The sequence below is a fragment of the Pseudonaja textilis genome, chromosome 3 (genome assembly GCF_049901715.1).
Source record: "Pseudonaja textilis isolate UNSWEBS1 chromosome 3, rPseTex1.2, whole genome shotgun sequence".
NCBI classification, from domain to species: domain Eukaryota; kingdom Metazoa; phylum Chordata; class Lepidosauria; order Squamata; family Elapidae; genus Pseudonaja; species Pseudonaja textilis.
The window spans coordinates 179,671,044-179,684,576 of NC_141992.1; the positions used below are offsets into that span (position 1 = coordinate 179,671,044).

At 35.7% G+C, this 13,533-nt stretch overlaps 1 long non-coding RNA gene across 1 annotated transcript in view; it reads right to left on the reverse strand.

The window, feature by feature from the left end:
- Positions 1–561: 561 nt before the first annotated feature.
- The window catches only part of LOC148126442 (uncharacterized), a 77,613-nt gene continuing 64,641 nt past the window's right edge, over positions 562–13,533 (reverse strand). Inside the window, exons 2-3 of the long non-coding RNA XR_015742631.1 lie at positions 9,333–9,401; positions 562–576 (exon numbers count right to left, since the gene is read on the reverse strand). This is a non-coding gene — a long non-coding RNA (uncharacterized LOC148126442). The remainder of the gene's footprint in view (positions 577–9,332; positions 9,402–13,533) is intronic.

The following is a 13,533-nucleotide window of genomic DNA, read 5'->3' on the forward strand; positions in this document are numbered from 1 at the left end:
TCCATAACTGAAGCAATGTGTTATCTGTAAAGATCAATTGAAACACAACTGAGTAAAGCTGTACATATGAAGATACTGTCCATTTTATAGCCAATAATAATCCAAATACTACCAGATAATGGGAAACAGTGATTTCCCTAATATATTTAGCACTTAGATTATTGTAGAAAGGCTAATTGCAGTAAATTTATCATGTCATTATATCACAGTATAATTTAGTAGAAATCAACTTTTCATTCTTTATCTATATTTATCTCTCTATCACCTATCTATCTATCATCATCATCCTAAAATACATTATACTTCTGATTTATATATGAAAAATTAGTTAATTGTCTTGAAAAGTACACAATCTTCTCCAAACTGCCAAAATGGCACCAAACTCTATCATAAATACATTTTCTGTATTAGACAAAAGATTTTGTCTTTTCTCTACCTGCTGGAATGCTAATAGTCCACTTATCTTTATATCAGACCTTCTTGAAACAAAGTTGTTGACCTTTCTAATCCATTAGTTTCAACATAAGTAGACACTTCAACTCCCAGTTTTACGAAAGAGTTATCTTTCTTACAAATCTGTAGTGTAAAAAATTTGGAAAATATAGATTATACCCTACAATATCTTCTATAGCATTTATAGCTCTGCTGATAGCTTTCAACTTTTGAATTGAACAACTTGTCAATGTTGTGGAGGATAGGTACATCCATGAGAAATGCCAATAATCAGGATTAGAAAATGTGTTGTGTTGGTTGCACAATCTAATAGAGTACTTCAAAAAACAAAAACCCAGAAATATAGTATATAGAAATTTTCCAAATATGTGGAAGCACAGTTGAAACTCTTCTTAGCTGGATGACACCAGGGTGCAAAAGGTGAAATTCAGGGAGGATTCATTCAGACAAAAAATAATTTCTCATCCCAAAGGGGCTGTTACATTGCAACAGATTAGAACTCCCACTCCCCTTCTGTTGCAGCTATTATAAAAACAAGTCTAATATGGATAACCAGGTGACAGTAATACTATTTAGCTTTGATGGATTATGTGCCATCAAGTCAGTCTTGCCTCTTAGCTACCATGTTGAAAGATTTTTCTCTAGGACCACCATTTATTCTTCATTATTGTTAATAATCAGTAGATAGTAGATAGATAAGGCACATATAACCATGCTGGAATTTCTAGCATGTATATACTATTGAAAGAGTGACATCTATGCTGGCATGGGCATGTCATGAGAATAACTGATGGACAGATTCTGAAAGACCTCCTGTATGGAGAATTAGTGCGGGGAAAGTGCCCTAGAGGGAGACCACAACTGCGATATATAAGGATATCTGCAAGAGGGATCTAAAGGCCTTGGGAATGAACATTAACAGCTAAGAAACCTTGACCTCCCTATGTTCAGTTTGGAGGCTAAAGATGCAGAATGGCCTTCTCTAATTTGAAGAGACACTCATTCAGCAGGCTGAGGCAAAGAGGCAGTCCTGGAACCAGTGAATTCTGGAGGCTGGACAGGAAACAGACTGCATCTGTCCTCAGTGTGGAAGGGATTGCCATTCTCAAATTGGCCTTTTTAGCCACACTATATGCTGTTTTAAGATCTCTTTTCAGAGCACAATTCCATAGTCTTTTGAGACTGAAGGATGCAAATAAAGGCACATATAACCAAAGGAATTCTGTTGAACCAGTTTCTACAACTCTGGCTAGTTTGGTTCTATGTAAATGTCACCAGGGAAAACTGAATCTATTCACAATCATCTGCTAAGTCTTTCCCCCAATTCTAACAAAGAAAAATGAATGGGATGGGGCCATTTTATAAAATCAGTCATGATTAAATCAAAAAGGGAAGACATCCTAAATTTTTGCATGTCAATTCATGATAAAATATATAAACAAAAAAAAAATCTCCATGCATTTAAACTAAGTATTTGCCATGTAGAATATCTTTTAATTTTGTCCATAGTAAAAAAAAAAAAACCTTACTCAAGAATAAAGTGCTTTATTTATAACCCCTGTTTCCCTACCTCCACCACAACTTGGAATAGACAGGCAGATTTATACAACCTCATGTCTCTGGGTACTATCCAAAAATGTTGGCAATCTCACAACAGAAGAATCAGGAGACATTGATATTTGCCTGCATGCCTTCTTAAAAGCTGAAAGACCACAAACTGACTTTAACTCCCACTAATTTAATATTGTGCAGCATTTAATGTTTATTTTTCAGTCCTCCTTCAATAGCTCCTTATATTGGATGGAGAGTCTGTTCCACTTCAAAAGAAGGACAGTTTCATGTTTGTATATTGGAAATGATAAAGATATGACCTAGTGTATAATAACACTTCAGCTACCTATGGGAAAATATTCTCATGAGGATTGTGGAACTTCTTATTGCAAAGAGAGAACCTTCTCCCACCCCCAAATGTTTTCATTTGGTTTCTGCCTGCAGCACATGAATCCTAAATTGCTGTTTTCAGCAACATTCCCATGGAGAACACCTCCTGTAAATCTGTAGTAAGCTATTAAAGCCACCTTTCTTCATCTGATAGTCTCCATATAAAAGAACCAGTTTAAAGTAATATAACAACTGCAACGACTCTGAAAAAGTGACAACCCTATAAACAAAAAAAAGTGAATGATCAGAGGACATGAAAGTGAAGACTCCATAGATGAATATGTCTATCACTCCTTCCTTGAGATGTCAGGATCTGGAGGTACTATGTCCACCCACAATTCCATTTTCTTTTTGTAAGAGACTGTTTCAAGTCTGTTTTTGATGTTTGGTGACTGCCTAGACTAGTCCCTGTGGTTTCCTGGCAAGCTTTTTCAAAAGTAGTTTTCCATTGCTTGTTTCTAAGGACACAAAAAGTGACTGGCCCAAGGTCATCTAAGGCAGGACGAGAACCCAGTTTCCCTGATTCTAGCCTGACACCTTAACCACTACACCAAACTGCCTCTCCACTGTACCTCTGGGATGAAAGATTTTAAGGGCAGATAAAGTTCCATGTCCGCCATTATGTTGAAGTTGTCATTATCTCAAGCAAGATTTTTCATTGTAATGAAGGTTCCCAGATGATTTTATCACTATCAAGGCTATTTCACCTGAAAAGCACTATTTCTATATCCAGTTCCTGTTCCAACTTCTCTTGCTCCTCCAGCATTAAGTTTTATAGGAAACCTTCCACAAAGGCTTCTGTGTTGGGGGTCTCCAATTGAAGCCAGAACTCTGGGGTTCTTAGTACTCTCTGAACTCGGCATTTTCTTGTACACGTTTCATTATCAAACTAAGTAACATCATCCGTGCTTGCTAGCAGTGATGTTGTCATCTATTTGGTAATGAAATGTCTGCAAGAAAACCACTAGGCTCAGGGACCACAAAGAATCTCACAAGATATGTGTAGCTAACCCTAAGCTACACATATCTCCTTCTATTTGTACTCCCTAACTTACACAACCTTGAATGTTAATCCTGAGATTTAGGATTCTGTTCCGACCAGATTGAAAAAGTCTGTAGATATAAACCAAATCTTAAGACAGGCAAATGACTATACCACTCCTTAAAGCCTTTATATTGCAAATGCAGAAGAATTTTTTTTAGATGTAATGAAGACATTAATGGTTATTTTACTGGAAAAAAGTAAATTAAGAAATAAAAGGAAAAGAACATACAAGGTCCATCATGCTGAAGCAGGTAAAGACTAGCATGTATTTTTATTCTTTGACAAGCATTCTGGCAAAACTGCAAATCAAATGTTGCCAAAAGAGTAATGTTATACAGTTAGATAAAACAAAAGCAATAGAAATAAAGACAGTGGAATAATATTTGATTGCTTTGCACTCTTTTTGGCCTCTGGACTTGAAAAGGTAGCAAAACTATGACATGTCTTTAGCAAATATCAGATGGGAAAGTAAGCAGCTGAAATGTCAATTAATGTCAAGAGTGTGCACTTGTACCCTTGAACAAACCTCTAGAAAAAAGAGACTGCAAATGAAACAATTGCATAATTATTTTGATAATAATTATACAAGAAGAAAAAGGCCACTTCTTTAAAATACCTTATATAAGAGATACATGAAATAATACTATAAAAGATCATAGCAGTGGTGTTTCACTTTTTTACATGAAAGCCCCAGAATCACAGAAGGAAAAATATCCTAGTCATGGGGAAAAAATGTGTTAGATCTCCAAGTTTAAGAATTTCTACATTGAATTTTTACCAAAAAAGAACTCTTAATTGTGTAGTTAATTGGTGTGCTGTAATTGACATTGACAAAATGGTACTTTAATGGGATGATTTATGCTATTGTGTTATTTTTGAGATGGCAGCTAATTTTAGAAATGATTACATCTACCTATTTAGGAGGATATTGTTGTGTTTCTGAACTCCAAAACCACTTTCTTGTAAACTTTTGTAGAATTTTACCTCTTATTTCCAAAAATGAAAAGATTAACTATGGAAAAAATTATGAAGAGAGAGGCGGAGGATCCCTTTTCAAGCAGAGAGTAGATAAATATCTATCTGAGGTTCTTTGATCTGGATTTCTGTACTATACAAGGAGTTGGAATTGAATTATGTTAATTCAATCTCCGTTTCTACTTTTGCTGTTCAACCTGAACTGTTTGGACATGTTGCTGGCTCAGCCACAGCAGAACACAGAAACCTGCTTTGAACCAGATCAGACTTTTTGTCCATAAATATATTATTTCCTTTTTTTTTTACTGTGATTGGCAATAGATCTTCAGCTTTTAAAGCCAAATTCTATTCCACTGGGTGCTATTTGATCTGACTGTTTCATCTTCCAAAATACGCGCTTCACCATCAAATATTAGCTCCCTTTCTAAAACATGCAATGATTCCATCACTGTTTCACCATATCAAATCCTGGTGAGGCAGTGAATATAAATTGACAAAGTAGGACTCAACCTAAACATGACAAATTGATAAAATGTCCCATCTGAAATAGAAACCCAAGAGCAGATCTGTTGAAGAACTCTACAACATGTATTTGACTGTCTTTAGTTATGATTTCAAACACTGTCAAATATTAATTATTGTTTTTAAAAAAGGGAATGAGATGGAGCAATCCCAGTTATAATGCTGTTTAATATTTGAGATGCTTTTAATATTTGAGATGTTATAGGCAGTTTTCCTAACTAATGTAATTGGTGGTTTAGTTTTCTTCCTATCCTTCTTGCAAGGTTATAAAGCTATGGAAAGCTTTAAGAATAACTTGGGAGTAAACCAGATTCAATTACATTTTCTTTTCTTGTGTCATATTTTGTATCCAAACTTGATAAAGCAAAAGCAAGTTTTATCTCTTTTTCTGCATTCTGCGCATAATCTCATAATGGAGAGTAATCTCTTCCATTATCTCATAATGGAAATCATGGGATGGGCATAGGTCTATCATCTCAAGGCTCTACAAACTCATATAAACAGTCAATCAGTAAACAATGTTCTAATCAAGGAACTATCAAGCAGAAAACCACACAGTCAGGGCAAGCCACTTCTATACAAACAGAGAGTGAATCTCACTCCCTTCTAGCACTGAAGATGTTACCTAGCTGGGTAATGAAATGTCTGCAAGAAAACAACCAGGCTGAGAGAGCACCAAGAATCCCACAGGGTAAAGGTCTGCATTTTGGTTTCCTAATGTATACATTTTTAATTTGATCCTAATGTACTTTTAAATATATTGGGCTTTTTAAAGCAGCATCTTTTTCATATATTCTTGTTATTCTGCAAGATTTCAAGCAGTGGATAAAAAGCTAGCAAATTCCATGTTCTGCTTCCTGCTCATGCTGTCATTGGACAGACTGGGTTATTCATCTCCAGTGAAAATATATGATGGGTTTCTTATGTATCTAACTGTAAACATATATGTCAGTTTCAAAAGCAATTTGTTTCCACTGTAATAGGTGACAGAGTATTTATTTCTTGGAGAGCAAAAAACTGCAATATTATAAATGGTTTAAACTTTGGACTGGACTCCTGTTTATCTGTTTAGAAGAACTCAGTGTAGTGTGGATGTGTCCCACAAACATTTTGCAGCATATAAAACCAGAACAGCATGGACTTAATCATGTTCCCAGAAGCCAGGTGTTGCTAAGTCATGGCCTTTCTAGTTTAATACACTGTTATCAAATCTAGGCGGAATTAGATAATTACAGTCTATCACCTCAAAATAGCTCTGAAGTGTTGGCAAAGATATTCTGGTTGTGAACTTACATAAAGTGTTCTTTGTCAGGGATTTTTTTTTCAATGAGTGTCAAGGGACATATTGCATGCAGTAGATGACAGGCCAGACAAATGTTAGCTTCAAAAATAATTGAAAGACAAAGAATTTTAGCAAGGCCATCTGAGTTGTTAAAACTGAAAATGTATTAAATCTGTTTTAAAAAATCTGTTAAATTCTTCTGTGCTGAAAGTTATTCATAGACAAAGCTTCCCATATCAACAACGCAATCATTTCTATTTGGATTTCTTGCCTGTCTCATGAAACCAAAGGAGAGAGAATAAAAGGAACTTAATTTTTTTTACCTGTATTATTTCATAAATGGTCTGTTAAATTGTTTTAAACATTTTATATGTAAAAAAAAAAAAATCCTGCCCCAATTTTCAAGCCTCTAGATAAAGACGAATACAATAAAAATGTCAATGTGCAAAACAATAAAAATATGCAAAATTAAAACAAATTTAATTGTCTATCCAATAAACTTACAATAATTTTATTACCCAATCAGTCTTAAAGCTTTTTTTTTTTTTTGCCAAACAACGTATGTGTGCCAGATGATCTAACAGGCATATGCTGATATAGCAATATGAAACTTGCATACAGATTCATATTATATGCTAAATTTTCCAAATTAAAAGCAAAGAGATGGAATTCTTAAGTAGCATTAATAATCTCTTTGGGAGATGGTAAGCAACAAAATATTTATTTTACCCATTACTTAGCTGAACTGATACCTTCTTTGTCTGCCTGCCTGCCTGCCTGCCTGCCTGCCTGCCTATCTATCTATCCATCCATCCATCCATCCATCCATCCATCCATCCATCCATCCATCATCCATCCATCTATCTATCTCAACTCTTATAATCTATCAGCTATTTTCAAAACCACTATATATATATATATATATATATATATATATATATATATATATGTGTGTGTGTGTGTGTGTGTGTGTGTATATGTATATGTATATGTATATGTATATGTATGTATGAGATTTAGTGGGTGCCTCACTCCAAAATGACTGTCAGAAACCTATACTAAAAAGAGAAAATAATACAAGGTACAGAATGGAAAAGAAAAACCCATACATGTAAAAAATACATAACCCCAAATAGAAAAGATAGCGAACAGGATTCCACAAACACTTTAGCCAAGCTTTTAAGGACTTCCAGAACAATGCAGTCCTAGGCAGCATCAATAGAGGGATGGTATCAAAATTGCATGAAGTGATCGTATTCCTTTATACTATACTAGTAAGATGACCCTTGGAATGCTGCATCCAGTTTTGATCACCACAATACAAAAAAGATGTCTAGAAAGAGTGTAGAGAAAAGCAATAAAGATGATTATGGGCCTGGAAGCTAAAGCGTATGAAGAACAGTTGCAGGAATTGAGTGAGTGTAGTCTATCAAAGAATGGGTGTCCTGATAGCAGCCTTCTAATATTTGAGGGACTGTAAGATTTGAGGGTGTCAACCTATTTTCCATACACCTGAAGGCAGGACAAGATGGATAATGGATACAAAATTATCAATAGTGGAAGCTACAGAGGCCTGACAAGCGGCTGAAATGCTGCCAGACATCCATGCTGATGCCGCCCACCTGCTGACCCGAGTAAGGGAGGGGTAAGGGAGCCCTCCGTGCTCCACCATGGTGTTAGGAGTGGCTGATGGTGAGGCGTAACTGTCCGCGGGGCACTCCTAATGGCAAGTTCCCCCTCCGCCTCCCCCCCCCAATTTCATATGTTTTAAACTAGGCCTAAATGGGGGGGGGGGGGCTTAATTTCATTTTATGCTGAGAAAACATGCTGGGTCTTCCTATGGGGGAGCATATTATTGGAGAAACTTGGTAGACACAAGAACAGTTTTTCCCCAAAAACCATCACTCTGCTAAACAAATAATTCCCTCAACACTGTTCAACTATTTACAAAGTGTACACTACTATTACTGTTAATCTTCTCATCACTCCTTATCACCCATACCCTCCCACTTGTGACTGTAGGACTGTAACTTTGTTGCTTGTATCCTTACGATTTATATTGATTGTTTCCTAGTATGATTTGATTGTTGATTGTACCCTATGACTATCATTAAGTACATTACGATTCTTGATTCTTAACGAATGTACCTTTTCTTTATGTATACTGAGAGTATTTACACCAAGACAAATTCCTTGTGTGTCCAATCACACTTGGCCAATAAAGTATTCTATTCTATTCTATTCTATTCTAGGCATGTTTCCTGGGCCCCAATAGGTGATATTGTTCAACTAAAGGGACCATAAGTATATTGACCCAATCACATGTTTCCTGGGTCTCAATAGGTGATATTGTTCAACTAAAGGGACCATAAGTATATTGACCCAATCTTACCAGACAAGTAAAAGCATGGGAAATATGTTCTCTTGTTTCATGTGACTTTTCAGTCAAGTCTGTAAACTGGTTTTCAGGAAGAGAGCCTTAATATTTTCTTTTCACTTTATTGATGTTAATCATCATTAGCCAGATTTTCTGATACAAGTTATGTAGCAGGTGGAAACCCATTGGCAATTTTGGCTATTTGGAAATACCCACACAGGGTTAATCTGGTTAGTACTGAAATAGGAGACCTTCAGAAATATTATATGGCTGGGAAGTGGAAAATGAAATGAAACTATCCAGTAACATCTCGTGGACGGCAAATTGCTTCCATGTTACTACCAAGAATATTATTAGAAATATCTGTGTAGCCACCTGTGCAATAATAACTGGGAAGAAGATGTTTCTTTCATTATTGGTTGTTTCTCTAGTTTGGGAATTTTTCTATTTTTTTTTACTCTTCAGTCTTGTTTATTAATTTTGAAATGGTAGAGATATACTGTATATTTGACTTTCTGTTGTGGGAAATGTGTGAGATATTAAATTAGGAAGAAGCAGGCTGTTTTGTCTACATTCTTCCAAGACTGCCTTACAAATGTTGTATACAAGTCTGGAAGCCATATTATTAAAAAGATAAGAAGCTGGAGGGAGTTAAAAGAAAGAGCATTTAAAGGGATAATTTAAAAGAAATGTGTGCAAGTGGGTTAGCAAATTGGTGGGATGTGGCAAATACTTACAAAGTTTTCAAAATGGATTGAGGGTTTGAGGAAGAAGATAACATCTGTGGAATTATATAAAGATGTTCTCTGTAAAAGAAAAATGTAGCCAATTGATTAAGAAAAGCAATGAGGCAGTGCTTTAAGTTGCTGACATTTTCCTCATCTTTTTCAGTTAGGACATAGTTTGCAGGAAAAGGAGATACTATCAATGTTCTGATTCATATTAAAGATTCAATATGTAATAATACAAGATTCAAAATACAAAAACATACAGCAATGACTTGCTTGCATGCCCTATGCACCAAACTTCTGAGGCAGCTTTTTGAGAACTCTGTAACTTTCCAAATATTTACTGCAGCTTGAGATACCATAAACAATGGTGTTGCATAATGGCAGCTATAGTTTACAGGTCTATACTGTATATTGTCCACCCTTAGTAGAAGACATTGTAAAGACGAAGCTGCGAACCAAAGCTAAGACTGGAATGTTATTCCAGTTTCTGGATCTAGCTATGCTTGATCCATCTTCATGGATCATATATATACATCCAGGTCTCCAAATTTGGGAACTTTATGACTTGTGGACTTCAACTCCCAGAATTTTTCAACTTTTTCAACCCAGAATTCTGGGAGTTGAAGTCCACAAGCAGTAAAATTGCCAAATTTGGTGACCTCTGATATAGGCTAATGAGAACTATGCTTAATGTAAACTTTGCCCAAAAGCTGCCATTTTTATCTCAGAATTCTTCTGGGAAAATGTTTCTCTCATTCTATAGCAATATGGAAATGGCTATTTGTCACCATGACAACCATCTAAACAGATTTATTTTAATATGGGAGGTTGAATTAGCCAGAAAGTGTGGCAAGCAAGGAACTCTAATTTAGAAAAAAAAAAAATTGTTATCCGGGTTTCTACTTACTGCCTGTATAGAAACCCTTTGATATCACACAGAAACTCATAACTGTATTTTAATTGCCCATTATGTGCATACACCTACAACATTAGCATATTATTTTCTAATGATGTGTGGTTTTTAGAACAATCTGTATTTTATGTGATCTTCCAAAAGAATAGAACACATTATAACACATAATACATTATTTTAAAAAGACAAAAAAGAGCAGAAAGCCAAGCCAAGCATTTGACAATGAAAATCGTTAAAATTCAGCCATTTCTCATTTCCCCAAAGAGTCCCATACACACTTTTCTGGAAATTAAAAATGCCACAAAAGTCAAGGGTAAACTGATCTTTGGCTCAATTGCAAATGTAAAATATTTTTTCTGGCCATTGATATAGAACCAGACTGGGATTTTAAAAGCTGATTCAAGGCTTCCTTTCCCCCTTCATGTGAAGTATTTTTAGTCATACATTCATCATATTTTGTTTCCTTTCAACAATATCCATGTTATATTGAATATATTCTCTAAAATAACAAGACACAGCAGGTGTACTACTGAGAGACAATACATTTTGGGAAGAAAATTCCAAGGATGACATTACAGATTTATAAAGAACAAATAATGTAGTGATGATTGGTTGTATGTTTGAGGTGTGTGTGTGTGTGTGTGTGTGTGTGTGTGTGTGTGTACGTGTGTGTGTTTGTACGTGTGTGTGTGTGTGTGTGTGAAAGAGAGAGAGAGAAATTGAGTAAGGGAGAAAGAGACTATAAAAGGTACTTGTTAGATGGTTAAAGTATACAAATATTTGTGTAAAAGTTATCGTTATTGCTCTAATATATTTCTTCACTTTGGATGAGTGGGTGTCCAAAATGAAACTCTCAGTTATCCAAACCACATGTAACTAGCAGGGAATTCACAAATAGCTGTGGTGGTCATATAAATGTGTTGTAAGTCTAATTTTAAAAAAATCTTTAATATCCTAGGAAGAGTGTTTCACCAGATGTCTAAGCAAAAATGGCTGTGAAAATTTGAAAACAAAACAAAACAGAAGAAGTAACTTTATAGAAGATCTCCACAGGTATGCCCTCACTAGAGCTCTCCTAAAGTCTGTGCATGCCATAAGAGTTTGTGCCATTCCTTGGCAGCAGTGAAGTGTGGGGTGAGTGGGAAAGGCATTATCTGCTTAGACTTAGGCCTCTTGAAACTGCAGTGGGCCAATGTTATTATCAGTCAGTGGAAACATAATCCAGAGACATCATGGCTGCCAAAAAGTCATACAGGGCACATGCCCATGAAAATAAATATACCAGTACAATTATTTTTTGTCTTCCAGACATCCTGACTCATCATCCTTACTTACTGGCTTGCAACTGATAAATGCTTAACAAAGATTAAAATATCTTCTTTTCATTAGCTAAAGCTGAGCACAGTTTCACTTATCAAAACTCTAAATCAAATAGGACCAACAGGGTCATCTTCCACAGCTTTATACAGCCTTGGGTTAAGGAAAAGCAAAACAGAAAAACAAAGAAAATTGGCATTTTAAAATGCACAACATTCCAGAGAAAAATGGATTACATTTTCTAATAGTTTCAGGATCTGCATTTCTCCTTTATGGAATGTATTATATGTTCTTTTTGTTCAGTTTGACTAAGATCTACCATGTGTTGATGAACTAAAATGACAACCATGTTATAGACCCAGGATCATATCTTATCCAGTGCCTTGAACCCCATCTCCAATTATCTCATGAGTTCATCAAATCTCACAAAATATTGCACATCACGTCCTAAGCAACATCATTACACTATTCTTTTTATTACTATTAATTAGAAGCATGGACAATGGTTCAGGAGCCAGGGTATATTCTTGACATCCATAGAAGTCCTCTTGTGTATTCTTAAGCCAAACATTTACAGTTTATGTCTATGATGCTTCTCAGTCATCCAGGTCATGGTTGTCCCAAAGGTGTTTTTTCAAGATGCAAATGGAATTTCTTGTCTTTTGTTGAAGATGTTTTGCTTCTCATTCAAGAAGCTTCTTCAGCTCCAGTCTATCAGAGCTGAAGAACCCTCTTGAATGAGAAGTAAAATGTCTCCAAATAAAAACAAGAAATTCCAGTTGCCTCTTGAAAAAGCAATTTGGGGATTTACAGTTTATCTATCTCATCTTGGCTTTTAGAGTTAATGATACAGATCACTTCTTTGATTTGCAAAATGGTAGCATATGGTTTAGAGTTATTATTAACCCATTGCTACAGGGACATAACTGTGCATAGGAATATCCTTAACACATCCCAAAAGTGCTGCTGAAGAGAAAGTATCCAGTCTGGATAAAGGTCTTACAAAACTTCAGATTTGGAAGAGACAATAAATAGAATGCTGGAATCGGTGGTGGGATCCAAAAATTTTTTACTACTGGTTCTGTGGGTGTGGCTTGGTGGGCATGGCATGGTGGGCATGGCAGGGGAAGAATACTGTAAAGTACCCATTCTCTCCCCATTCCTGGGGGAAGGTTACTGCAATATCCCATTCCCTCCCCATCCACCTAACCTGCTTTCCAGCTCCATTCTCCTGTGCAGGGTAAAAAAAGACCCAGCTGATCAGCTGGGACTTGGGAAGCAGAGAATAGATGGGAGCAGGGCCAGTCAGAGGTGGTATTTGCCGATCCTCCAAACTACTCAAAATTTCCACTACCATTTCTCCAGAATTGGTCAGAACCTACTGAATACCACCTCTAGCTGGAATGAACCCTATTGGAAGAAATTGATAAATACTGGGGTGTGATATCTTACTTACACTTATTGGATGATCTATATCCCAAATTTATTTTTCTAGCATTATCAAACTTAACAAGCATAAGCTTTCCATACAGAAACTCAGCAATTGCATTGGCTTTTTAAATCCATGATGATTTTTAAAAAGAATCTCTAAATACTAATGGGCTCAAACCTAAAAAAAAAAAAAAAAGAAGAATTAATTTTAACCAGACAGTAAGAAGAAGAAATCGTACTCTACCATCCAAGAAAATGTTTCAACACATAAAATGGAATTTTTTATATAGTTTGGCACCATCAATATGGCTCTAATAAAATTATTTTGGATTATTTCGATAATATTAAGCTTTGCAAACGAGCCAATTTGAAAGCCATAAAGAAGCTGAGGGATTATCTTAATTCAGAAGACTTTAATGTAATGGGCTCCCTTGGAATAGTAAAATCTCACAATAGCTGTAGGGTTAAGCTGTGACACACTTGTTCTGTAAGAAAAGCGAGCATTCCAAAATAAGGAAGAACATGGAATTGCACTCCAGGGTATTT